The following is a 13,415-nucleotide window of genomic DNA, read 5'->3' as shown; positions in this document are numbered from 1 at the left end:
CGCCGGGACACCTGCACCCCGATGTTTATAGCAGCAATGTCCACAATAGCCAAACTGTGGAAGGAGCCTCGGTGTCCATCGAAAGATGAATGGATAAAGAAGATGTGGTTTATGTATACAATGGAATATTCCTCAGCCATTAGAAACGACAAATACCCACCATTTGCTTCGACGTGGATGGAACTGGAGGGTATTATGCTGAGTGAAGTAAGTCAATCGGAGAAGGACAAACATTATATGTTCTCATTCATTTGGGGAATATAAATAATAGTGAAAGGGAATAGAAGGGAAGGGAGAAGAAATGTGTGGGAAGTATCAGAAAGGGAGACAGAACATAAAGACTCCTAACTCTGGGAAACAAACTAGGGGTGGTGGAAGGGGAGGAGGGCGGGGGGTGGGGGTGAATGGGTGACGGGCACTGAGGGGGCACTTGATGGGATGAGCACTGGCTGTTATTCTGTATGTTGGTAAATTGAACACCAATAAAAAATAAATTCATTAAAAAAAAAAAAGAAAAGAGGACGCTAGATTGCAGTCCTAAAAGGCAATGTCTCGGGCTCATGAACTCATCCTCAGTCTGACAAGACTTTCCTTGCAAGTTGATTGTTACCACAGTCTCTCATGCTTTTAGATGTCATTAGTTTCTTCATTTCCGGATTGGAAGTACTCTGCTGAAACAATTTCTTAATCTTATAAATGCTAATGAACTGATATATACCATGCAAAAAATAAAAGAATAAAAAAATAAAAAATAAAAAAATAAAAACTGGCAGCCTAGGGGTACCTGGGTGGTGTAGCTAGTTAATAAGCATCTGACTCTTGCTTTCAGCTCAGGTCTAATCTTGGGGTTGTGAGATCGAGCCATGGGTCGGACTTCATATTGGGCTCCACACTCAGCATAGAGTCAGCCTGGGTTTTTCTCACCCTCTCCCTTTGCTCCTCCCCCCACAGGCACACTCTCTAAAAGAAATAAAAATCTGGGATCCCTGGGTGGCTCAGTGGTAGAGCGTCTGCCTTTGGCTCAGGTCGTCATCCTGGAGTCCTGAGATTAAGTCCCACGTTGGGCTTCCCTCGAGGAGCCTGCTTCTCCATCTGCCTATGTCTCTGCCTCTCATGAATAAATAAATAAAATCTTTAATAAATAAATAAATAAAAACCTTTCTAAAAAGGCAGTCTAAAGCTGACAATCTGACACAATTTATATATTAAATATATACCTGAAATGCACTTGTATATTCATAGCAATACTATTCGTAATAGCCGAAATTAGAAATGATCAAATGTCCATTAACATTGAAAAGAAAAACTAATAAAGTCACACAATGAAATAGTATACAACAGTGAAAATGAAAAGCACAATAAGGATGAATCTCACTAACATAAGGTTGAGTGAAAGAAACTTTCTGCAAATACTAAATACTGCATCCTCCCATTTATGTCAAGTGCAAGAAGTAAAATCAAGCTGTAAGCCTTTTGTCAAGATAGTGTTTCCCTTGGGGGCAAGGAGTGGCGATTAGAAGGAAGTATGAGGGAGTCTTCTGAGACTGATCACATGCCAGTTATACAGATAGGTTCAGTTTGTGAAAATTCAGCAACCTGAACACTTGTATTTCAATTAAAAGTTTTTTTAAAATAGTTTTTAAAAATATCAAACATAATAAAATAAAGGAGGAAGGAGATACATGAGTTACCCAAGGCTATAATTATCATGCACAAAAAGTCATCTTGGAAATGGTGCCATATGGAAACTAAGAAGTAGCTGTCCAAATCAAACAAGTGCTAAACTAAGAAGACTCACTAAGAAACAATGGTCCAATTAACATGATAACTATCTAACCATTCTCGGGTGTGTCCTGAGACAATTATTTCTGTTTATGTCATCTTGGCCACAATAAATAGGAGGCCCATATAAGTAAAGCATGAGTCAAGAGTCAATTTAACTAAGTCAATAATAAAGTCTAATGCTAAATATTCTAACTCAAGTCTTTACATACTAAGTATGATATGAAAACTAGCTTTGGAGTAATTACTTACTTTAGACCCCAGTTAAGATTTAAAAATAAAACTTGATACTCCTAGGGGATCCCTGGGTGGCTCAGCAGTTAAGCATCTGCCTTTGGCTCAGGGAGTGATCCTGGAGTCCCGGGATCGAGTCACACATCAGGCTCCCTGCATGGAGCCTGCTTCTCCCTCTGCCTGTGTCTCTGCCTCTCTCCCTCTCTCCCTTTCTCTCTCTCTCTCTGCCTCTCATGAATAAATAAATAAAATCTTTAAAAACAAAAAACAAAAAACTTGATACTCCCAGCAACCAACCAAGAGTGATACGCAATAAATGTAATCCAAATAAAAGCAAAATGATCAAACTTTAAATTCTCCCTTCAATAATTTTCAACATTTATATCAAACAACTTTTTTTTTTGTTTAAAGATTTTATTTATTTATTTATAGAGACACACAGAGAGAGAGGCAGAGACACAGGCAGAGGGAGAAGCAGGCTCCATGCAGGGAGCCTGACGTGGGACTCAATCCAGGGTCTCCAGGATCACGCCCTGGGCTGCAGGCGGCGCTAAACCGCTGCGCCACTGGGGCTGCCCTATATCAAACAACTTTTAACCCTGAACTAGACTGGTTATTTTAAAACAAAGCAGAAAGTGGGATGCCTGGGTGGCTCAGCAGTTGAGGGTCTGCCTTCAGCTCAGGGTGTGATCCTGGTCTGGGGATCGAGTCCCACATCGGGCTCCCGGTGAAGAGCCTGCTTCTCTCTCTGCCTGTCTCTGCCTCTCTGTCTCCCATAAATAAATAAATAAAATCTTAAAAAATAATAATAAAAATAAAACAAAGCAGAAAGAATACTATATAAAGTTAAAATTTCTTGGAGTGCCCGGGTAGCTCAGTGGGTTCAAAATTGGACTCTTGGTTTCAGCTCAGGTCATGATGATCTCATGGTTCACTGGAGCCCAACTTGGGCTCCAAGCTCAGCAGGCAGTCTGCTTGAAGATTCTCTCCCTCTGCCCTTCCCCTCATTCACACACACACATGTGCACTCTGTCAAACAAATCTTAAAAAGTTAAAATTTCTTCAAACTCAGAACTACTTTTATACATGGGTCATCCTCCTCATAGATGCTCTGTGATCCCAGAACAGCAAGGACAGTTCTAAAATCACTGTCATGGTCTCTAAAGGTTAACTCAAAACACAAGCTAAAAAGATTTTAAGCTGTAATTCTCTCAAGGCAGTCCTTCAAGACAAGCAAACCATAAACACTCATTCTGCACGAGGGGTATACCTCCGCTTGAGGGCTGAGTTCTACCCATATGTACCCCATGGTTCTGACAGAAAAAGAATCTTGCCCTCTTCAGATAATGCTACATCAGGACATTACCCTGAAATGATTTTCCATGCCAGCACTGACCCACTGACCACTTCCAGCCAATGTTCGGTAATTATATACCTTCACCAAACAACCTCTTTACTACTCAGGTCTTGGATACTAGTAAACTCTTTTGGTCAAATTGGGCTTTTGGGCCTCATCTAGTTTCGCCAATTGGGAGTCACATGAAGGGGCATCTGGGTGGCTCAGTCAGTTAACGTCTGACTCTTTGGTTTTGGCTCCAAGTCATGATCTCATAGGTCATGAGATCAAGCCCCATGTCAGGCTCTGGGCTCAGAGGGGAGTCTGCTTGAAGGATTCTCTCCCTCTGCCCCTCCTCCCACTCATTCATTTTCTCTAAAATAAATATATAAATCTTTAGGGGCACCTGGATATCTCAGTCAGCTAAGCAGTTGCCTTCAGCTCAGGTCATAATCCTGGGGTCCTAGGATCGAGCCCCATATCAGGCTCCGTGCTCAGCAGGGAATCTCTTAAGATTCTCCCTCCCTCTTTCCCTCCTCCACCCCGTACCCTCTCTTACTCTCAAATAATAAACAAATTTTTTTAAAAAGTCATGTGAAGTGTTCATATGTGCCTGTTGAACTTGACAGAGATAACTAAAATTACATCAGACCTGAGCAGCCTTTATGGCATGTCTCCTATAAAATAGATACAAGACAAAACAAACTTCATCAAGACACAGTGTCTGGTACATAGTAGGCACTCACAAATGGTAACCCTATATTATAACCATCATTATTATGATCTCTCAGGGGTGATATGAAAATAGACTGGCCTCAGTAACCACCATGTTATTACCAGCATTATATACTCATGCAAATTCCAGTTGTACACTGTCATCTCTAGAGGTCAAAAACATTCACTGGACAGGCTGGTCACAGAATGGCACTTCATAAGACTTTTCAGAAAAGCAGGTAAATAACGATCCCTTTATAACTGCTATAGGCAAGCCACTGCTTATGCCAGTGGCTTTCAGCAGGTGACAATTTTGTGGGACATTTGGCAATCTGTCACAACTAAATTGTCACAACTAAAGGGTGAAATGTAACTAGTGAGTACAGGCCAGGGATGCTGCTAAGAATGCTACAATCCATAGGACAGTCCCCACAAGAAAGAATTATCCAGTCCAAAATGTCAATAGGGTCAAGGGAGGAAGACACTAGTGTATAATTCTGACTTAACCATCTAAAAATAATGGATGAAAACCACTACAACCAATTCAATCCACTTAAAATTAGGAGACAGCTTCATCAAAACAAAGAAAGCTGGGGTGCCTGGGTGGCTAAGTCAGTTAAGTATATGACTCTTGATTCTGGCTCAGGTCATGATCTCAGGGTACTGGGATTGAGCCCACCTCAGGCTCTGTGCTCAGTGGGGAGTCTGCTTGAGGATTCTCTTTCCCTCTCCCTTTGCCCCTCTCCCAACTCTCTCACTCTCTCTCTAAATAATAAATTATTTAAAAACACACAAAAGAAAGCTATCTGTACTAAACTCCCATGTATTGATTTATTTATTTTAAAAATATTAAGCCAGAAAAGGATTAAAGGAAGACTGGAGAAAAACTGATAATGAAGGAGAGAAGGGACAAGTTTGCAGAAACTGAATAAGCAATCAAGTACAAAAGTAAAGGGATCTACCTTGAAAAAGGAACATAGCCAGGGCTTGGGACAGACTCTTCCTGAATGCTCAGTTAGCATTTTACACAGCACAAACTCTTTATAGAAATTATACTCTCAGGTACCTGGATGGCTCAGTCAGTTGAGCTCTACCTTAAGTTCAGGTCACGATCCAGGGACCTGGATCCCAGCTTCCTGCAGAGCAGGGAGCTTGTTTCTCCCTCTTCCCTGTAACTCTCCCTGCTTGTACAGTTTCTTTCTCTCTATTAAAAAAATAAATAAAATCCTAATTTTAAAAAAATTATACTTTCAAGAAACCCCTTAGATAGATCCTATTCCCATTTCTCCTAGATGAGGAAATCAAACCTCGTAAAAGTAATTTGGGTATGGCCATACACAGGCATTAAAGAACTAGGATTCATGGGATCCCTGGGTGGCGCAGCGGTTTGGTGCCTGCCTTTGGCCCAGGGCGTGATCCTGGAGACCCGGGATCGAATCCCACGTCGGGCTCCCGGTGCATGGAGCCTGCTTCTCCCCCTGCCTGTGTCTCTGGCTCTCTCTCTTTCTCTCTGTATGACTATCATAAATAAAAAAATAAAAAATAAAAAAAAAAATTTATAAAAAAAAATAAATAAATAAATAAAGAACTAGGATTCAAACCCAAGGCTTTAGACACCAAAGTATCACACCCTTAACCACTTCTACCAAGTCAAACAAACTGTACTTTTTTTTTTTTTTAAACCTCTGAAAGGATTCTCACAGAAATGCTGAGCATGGTTATCTATGGGCAGTAGACCATAGGTGATCTTTATTTTTTGTACTTCTCATAACAGTATAGAAAGAATTCTTGAAAAGATAAAACTTAAGGAACTTAAACACGCTAGGCTCTGTGTACTAAGTATATAAGCCCAAGGTGAACTTTCTGTTGTTACTTAGATCAGCTACATCACGATATAACAGGGCTAATTAATAAAGAAAAAATGTGAAACCCCATTTCTGTTCGTTATTGTTGTTGATTTGGTTCCCTTAAGAAACTAGTTGTTGTCTCACAACTGGCACAATTTCCAAAAGAATTGTTTAAACAGTTTGTGATGGGAGGTGAAGATTTTCAGCAGATAATGGAACAGAACCCACAGTCTAATTCCAGAACCTACTTCTCACTTAATTGCTGACCCAATGTGGTTTGGCCCAATGCTGTTATCAATTTTAGGCTTCATTTTCTTCCTACCCAAAGGATAAGAACTTCAGGTAATTTTTTTTATTTTTATTTATTTGAGAGAGTAAGCGAGAGAGCATGAACAGGGTGAGAGGTAGAAGGAGAAATAGACTCCTCACGGAGTAGGGAGCCTAATACAGGCTCGATCCCAGGACTCCAGGATCATGACCTGAGCTGAAGGCAGCCGCTGAGCTACCCAGGTGCCCCAGAATTCAGGTAATTTAGTAACAGCATAGAGTCTGCTCTTCCCTCTCCCTTCGCCTCTCCCCCAGATTGTGCTCGCTCTGACTCACTCTCTCTCAAATAAAATCTTTAAAAAAATGTACAGACAAGATCTACTGACGGATGCTAAAAAGTTTGAGGTAAAAAACGATTTGCATAGTCCCAAAGTATCTCCCCCAAGATATTTACCGACTACAAAGGTAAAGACAGTATTTTATTATTCTTGATAATTATACTATGATTGATATACAGGGTAAGCATATTGGTTTTGCAACTTTTTTGTAAGGCTAAATTAGTTCAAAATTTTAAATTTTTTAAAAATTAAAAATATTTCTGGATCCAGACCCTCTGCACCTACCCAAAACAACAACAGAGTTAATGAAGAAGGATGTCTACATTATATTAGAGAATATGTTACAGCCAGGATTCTATGCTACTAGAAGGCCAAAGCTAGAAAAAAAAATTGAATGTTTGTCAAAGATTTTCTTAAAATATGGACATATAAGCACCTGTACATGCTACAACACGGATACACTTTGAAAACATCCCAAGCAAAAGACGACAAAAGACTACATATTATATCCATTCTATTTACATGAAATATCCAGAATACACAAATCCAGAGAAACAGAAAGTAGATTAATGATTGCCAGGGGCTTGAAGAAGAAGAAAATAGGAAGTTAATGCTAAAGGTTATGAGTTTTCTTTTTAGGGTGATGAAAATGCTTAAAATTGACTGTAGTGATAGCTGCAATTCACAACTCTGTGGATATACTAAAACCACTGAATGGTGTACTTTATTTTTTGTGACCCCACCCCACCCTGAATGGTATACTTTAAGAGGATGAATTTTCAGTATCAATAAAGCTGTTATAAATTATACATATATAAAACATGTATTACACACATTACTAAAACCCTTAATTTATTCATTGCCCTAATATTCACAGAGATGTATTCTATTTTGCAGAGCCATGAAAATGTTAATACCAATCTGGCTGGCTGATTTTAAGTTATCATTATCCTTAATGGATAATAAATATCCATTTTACTTTTTAAAAAAGTCTATTGTTATACCCATATATCTAAGTGGCCAGTCTTATCTAAGAAAGGTGTCTTCCCAGCCTGAGGGTTCCCATCTGCCTTATTTATAGGACCTGACCCACCAGATGCTAAAGTAGTCATCTTGCTTCTTGGTCTTCCTTGCCCTGTTCAACTCATCATCTTCTTGATGTACTGTTCACTAATTTGTTCTCCTTTCCTGCTCTCTTCTTGCTAGGCATCTCTAGAGACACCTCAAAGATGGGAGAAGTGACCTGCTACTTCTTTCACACATGTCCACCTAGCCCAGGCTGATAGCTCTACCTACTTTCCTAGAAGCAAACTTAACATGCTTTTACACCTACCCACTCTTGTTCCATCCTCTCATCACCTAGGATCCAGAAGAAAAGCATAAGGAAGTAGCAGAACTGTCTGAATTAAACCTTTTAAGAGCTGTGGGATTTTTCATTTCTCTATTAACCACATACAGTTGCTATAAGGATCAAATAATGTAAGGTGATAATTCTTAAGAAACCATAAATAAGGCAGGGGGGTAGCGTGATCACACAATCATTTCTGAATCTTCACAGCAACACACATATGGAGAGTTTCATTTCAACTACAACCAAAACCTCTAGTAGTTTTTAGTCAAAAAACTAATAAGACTGATTTCCTCCAATCACTTTAAAGCAGGAGTCACAAATTTAAATGCTTATAAGGCCAAAAAAAGTAATGTAAATGAGCAAAGCAGTGAGGCAGAATTATGGTGAGAAGGAATACTCACCCTTATCTGAAAGAAAGGAAATCTCAGCTCAGGCCAATTTCTGCCAGGTAGGAATGTGGGCCCAATGTCAATAGGTCTCCTTATTTTCCCTCAAGGAACTAAACTCCCAGGATTTTTAAGTGTTGATACACATTTAAAAGATAACAACTACAAAAATATCTGCATGCTACATCTCAGCCTACTAGTCCAGATATATCTGCTATATAGGTGCCCAGACTCTCTAAAATAAAAACAACACAGGGGTGCCTGGGTGACTCTGTCAGTTGAGTGAGTGATTTCAGTTCAGGTCATGATCTCAGGGTCCTGAGATCAAGCTCTGCATTGGGCTCTGCACTCAGCAAGGAGTCTGCTTCCCTCTCTCCCTCATTCATGCTCACATGTGCTCTCCCCTTCTCTAATAAATAAAATCTTTAAAACAACACAAAGTGAGAAGATACTGACATTTTAGCACAAGGGAAGAAAAGGAATTACATACCAGTAGAAGCCAATGTTGCTCAGAATCAAAACTTATTAGCACTAATAGGGATTTTTAAGCTACTTAGTTTGATGTCTTATAAAAAGAGGCCCATGTAAAGTAACCCACTCAAGATAACAAAGCCAATCTGTGCCAAAGAGGGCTTTAACTCAGACCTTCTCATCACCAGAGTGACTCTTCCAATAAAACACACTGGCTCTAGAGAGAATAGAATTATAGAGCAAATAAGACATTCTGTCACCGGATAGCAGTCTGGAGTAAAAACTCAGAAAGAGGGGTCAAGCTCAGATACCTTCCCGGAACAAACTCTGAGCTCAAGAATGTTACCCTGGGTTGCCTGGATGGCTCAGTTGGTTAAGCATTCAACTCTTGATTTCAGCTCAGGTCTCGATCTCAGGATTGTGAGCTTAAGCTCCATGTTGGACTCCATATAGATGTTGGGTATGGAGCCTACTTTAAAAAAAAAAAAAAAAAAGGAATGTTATCCTGATTAAATGATGTCTGATACTCCCAGCCTCTTCAGATGGTGGCTAATGATTTATATATGGTAATTTGTATTGGCCATCAGCAAAGCACACAAAACCAGAGTAGCATGGGGAAAAAGAGAAGATGAGAATTTTGACCAGCTTGAGAAGGAAAAATAAAAAAGTGCTAATGTTTATTTTCATTTTAAATGTACTTCTTCCATAAAACCAAATCTTTAGGTGTAATTAAACAAAGGATAGGAGAAAAAAAGAAAGGCCATAGGTTTTTTTGTTTGTTTTTTTTTTTGTCAAAGTCCTGCAAAAGGTCTCTTGGAAAGTTTGTTGCTTTAATCATTTGCTAAATTATCTGTAAAATCATTTAATTCTCAAGTTTTTAGAATCCTAGAATTCTAGGGCTGGATGAAGAGTAGGAGCCATGCAGATCATCTCTCTCAATTGAGTAGACTTACTCTACAAAATGTGTACATTCACACTAAAACTCAGATCTAGGGGTGCCTGAGTGGTTCAGTTGGTTAAGCATTTGCCTTTGGCTCAGGTCATGATCCCAGAGTCTTGGGAGAAGGCCCCTCATCGGGCCCTCACATCAGGTACCCCATTCAGTGGGGAGTCTGCTTCTTTTGCCCCTCATCCTACTCATGTTCTCTCTCTCCCTCAAATAAAATATTTTTTAAAAATTAAAATAAAAAACTCAGATCTACACTTCTCTGTTTAGGAAATTATTAGAAGATCGTTTAAAAGCTATCTTCTATATGCTTTCTCGAAGCTACTGGAGGACATGTTCCAAATACACCATATATCTCTTGAACGAAGGGGCAAACCAAGACAGAATAAGAGCTCCAGGAAACAGATCCATTACAGCAGAGAAGCAAACAAATTCCAGACAACCACATTGCAGTAGATCTGGAGCAAAACTAGTCCACACTGCAGCTGGGGGGCAAGTGTCTAGAAACAATGTCTCTAAGGAAAAAACATGAAATCAATAGATCAGTTAATAGGCTTGATCACATGGGAAATTATACTAAAATGGTTGTGGAAATGGGGAGAATCAGAAATAAGTAAACAGAAAATTAAGAAAATGATAAAACAAGACAAAACAAAAAGATAAAGAAAAAATATTATAATCAGATTATGCTATTTGGCTTGGCAGTGAATAATATAAAGTCATGTTAACACTGAATGAAACTGTATCTAAAAATCCGTGATATTACTATTTTGGTAAGATAGGGCAAGAACGAAAGCTAAGAAAAGTTACATCTTTTCCTACCATAAAAACAAGTCAACGGATAATTTCTAAAATTAAGAAATCAAGAAATAACTGTAGAGCCAATTATTTGGAAATATTAAAATAAATTTCAAAATAAAGAGCTTAAAGAGTTGAATGTGGTTGCCTTCACAGAGCAAGAAGGAAAGGATGGAATAAGGTTAAGAAATTGCTAAAAAAAAAAAAAAAAAAAAGAAATTGTTGTTATTTTGCTATAAAACTTTCAGTACTACCTGACTTTTAAAACTCTGCCTTGGGATGCCTGGGTGGCTCAACGGTTGAGCATCTGTCTTCAGCTCAGGGCGTGATTTCGGGATCCAGGATCAAGTCCCACATCGGGCTCCTTGCAGGGAGCCTGCTTCTCCCTCTGCCGGTGTCTCTGCCCCCCTCTCTCTGGGTCTCTCATGAATAAATAAATAAAATCTTAAAAAAACACAATAATTCTGCCTTTATTACATTGATAAATACCAAAAATTAACTTTAAAAGTCAGGCATATATTAAATAGATTCATTTAAGTTTCCTTGAAGGACAGGGTGTTTGATTTTTAGTGCATATATGATATGTTATTTGTTCTTCAAAAAAAAAAAAATTTAAAAAGTGCAAGTACTGAATTCAAAATTTCATTCGTTAAGAAAGTCAATTATGTATTAGATTGGCCCCACAGTCATTTTCCTTTTTTCTTTTTCCAAATTTTTATTTAAATTCTAGTTAGTAGGGGCACCTGGGGGGCTTGTGGGGTATCAGCCTGAGGATTCTCTCTCCTTTCCCTCTGCACCTCCTCCTGCTCATATGTGCTATCTCTCTGAAATAAGTAAATCTTTTAAAAACAAATACATGAATTCTAGTTAGTTAAAATATAGTATAATATTGGTTTTAGGAGAATTTAGCAATTCATCACTTACATACAATACTCAGTGCTCATCAAAACAAGTTTACTACTACTAATACCTATTACCTATCTAGCCCATCCCCCATCCACCTCCCTCCATCAACCCTCAGTTTGTTCTCTATCTTTAAGAGCCTCTTATGGCTTTTTTTTTTTTTTTTTTAAGATTTTATGTATTTATTCATGAGAGTCACCAAGAGGCAGACACAGGCAGAGGGAGAAGCAGGCTCCATGCAGGAACCCAATGTGGGACTCGACCCCGGAACTCCAGGATCATGCCCTGAACCACCCAGTCCTCCTGTCTTTCATCTTTTTTCTTTTCTCCCTCCCATTTATTCATGTTTTGTCTCTTAAATTCTACTTCTAAGTAAAATCATATGGTATTTGTCTTTCTCTGACTTATTTCACTTAGCATAATACACTCTAGCTCTATCCACATCATTGCAAATGGCAAGATTTCATTCTTTTTGAAGGCTAATATTCCAGTGTGTATGTGTGTGTACACACTACATCTTCTTTATCCATTCTCAGTCGATGGGCATTTGGGCTCTCTCTGTAGTTTGGCTATTGTTGATAACGCTGCTATCAATATCGTGGGGTGCATGTACCCCTTCAAATCTGTATTTTTCTTTTAGGTAAATATCTAGTACTGCAGTTGCTGGATTGCATTGTAGTTCTATTCTTACTTTTTTGAAGAATTTCCACTCTGTTTTCCAGAGTGGCTGCACAGTTTGCATTCCCATCAACAGTGTAAGAGGATTTTACCCTTTCTCTCCATCCTCATCCACATGTTTCTGTTGCTAATTTTAGCCATTCTGACAGGTGTGAGGTGTCATCTCATCGTGCTTTTGATTCATATTTTCCCGATGATGAGTGATATTGAGCATCTTTTCAGTTATCTGTTACCCATCTGATGTCTTCTTTGGAAAAATGTCTATTCATGTCTTCTGCCCACTTCTTAACTGGATTATCTGGTTTGGGGATGTTGAATTTGATAAGTTCTTTATAGATTTTGGATATTAACCCCTTATCAGATATGTCATTTGCATATATCTTTTCCCATTCCATAGGCTGCCTTTTAGTTTTGTTGATTGTTTTCTTTGCTGTGCAAAAGCTTTTTATCTTGATGAAGTCCTAGTAGTTCATTTTTGCCTTTGTTTCTCTTACCTTTGGAGACATATCTAGTAAGAAGTTTTTGCAGCCAAGGCCAAAGAGGTTGCTGCTTGTGTTCTCCTCTAGGATTCTGACAGATTCCTATCTCACATTTAGGTCTTTCATCTATTTAGTTTATTTTTGTTTATGGTATAAGAAAGTGGCCCACTTTCATTCTTCTGCATGCAGCTGTCCAGTTTTCCCAAAACCATTTGTTGAAGAGTCTTTTTTCCATTGGATATTCTTCCCTGCTCTGTTGAAGATTAGTGACCATAGAATTGAGGGTCCCTTTCTGGGTTTTCTATTCTGTTCCACTGACCTATGTGTCTGTTTTTGTGCCATTACCATACTGTCTTGATAACTACAGATTTGTAATATAGCTTAAAGCCCGAATTGTGATGCCTCTAGCTTCGCTTTTCTTTTTCGGGTTGCTTTGACTACCCGGGGTCTTTACAAGGTTAGGATGGTTTAATATTCGCAAATCAATCAACATGATGCACCACATCAACAAAACAAAGAATAAAAACTGTATGATCATCTCAGTCAATGGATGCAGAAAAAGCACATGATAAAAATTCAGCATCTGTGATAAAAACTCTCAACAAAGTAGACCTAGCAGAAACATACCTCAACATAATAAAGGCCATATATGATGAAAAACCCACAGCTAATATATATACAATAGTGAAAATCTGAGAGCTTTTTCCTCTAAGTTAAGGAACAAAACTAGCATGTCCACTGTTACCTCTTTTACTCAACATAGTATTGGAAGTCCAAGCCACAGCAACACTAATAATGAAATAACAAAGAGTTACAATCCACAAACTCATTGTGAACCCAATGAAAATACCAATAGTATTTTTCACAGAACCAGAATAAATAATA

The 13,415-nt window shown here is 38.6% G+C and overlaps 1 protein-coding gene across 6 annotated transcripts in view; it reads right to left on the bottom strand.

Annotated features, from left to right (window-relative positions):
• IDE (insulin degrading enzyme) overlaps nucleotides 1–13,415 on the bottom strand; it is a 139,511-nt gene that overhangs the window by 97,467 nt on the left and 28,629 nt on the right. The window lies entirely within an intron of this gene.

This window comes from Canis lupus, chromosome 29, assembly GCF_048164855.1.
Source record: "Canis lupus baileyi chromosome 29, mCanLup2.hap1, whole genome shotgun sequence".
Classification (NCBI taxonomy): Eukaryota; Metazoa; Chordata; class Mammalia; order Carnivora; family Canidae; genus Canis; species Canis lupus.
Note: the sequence above shows the minus strand (reverse complement) of the source record. Positions and strands in the feature narration are given on the sequence as shown.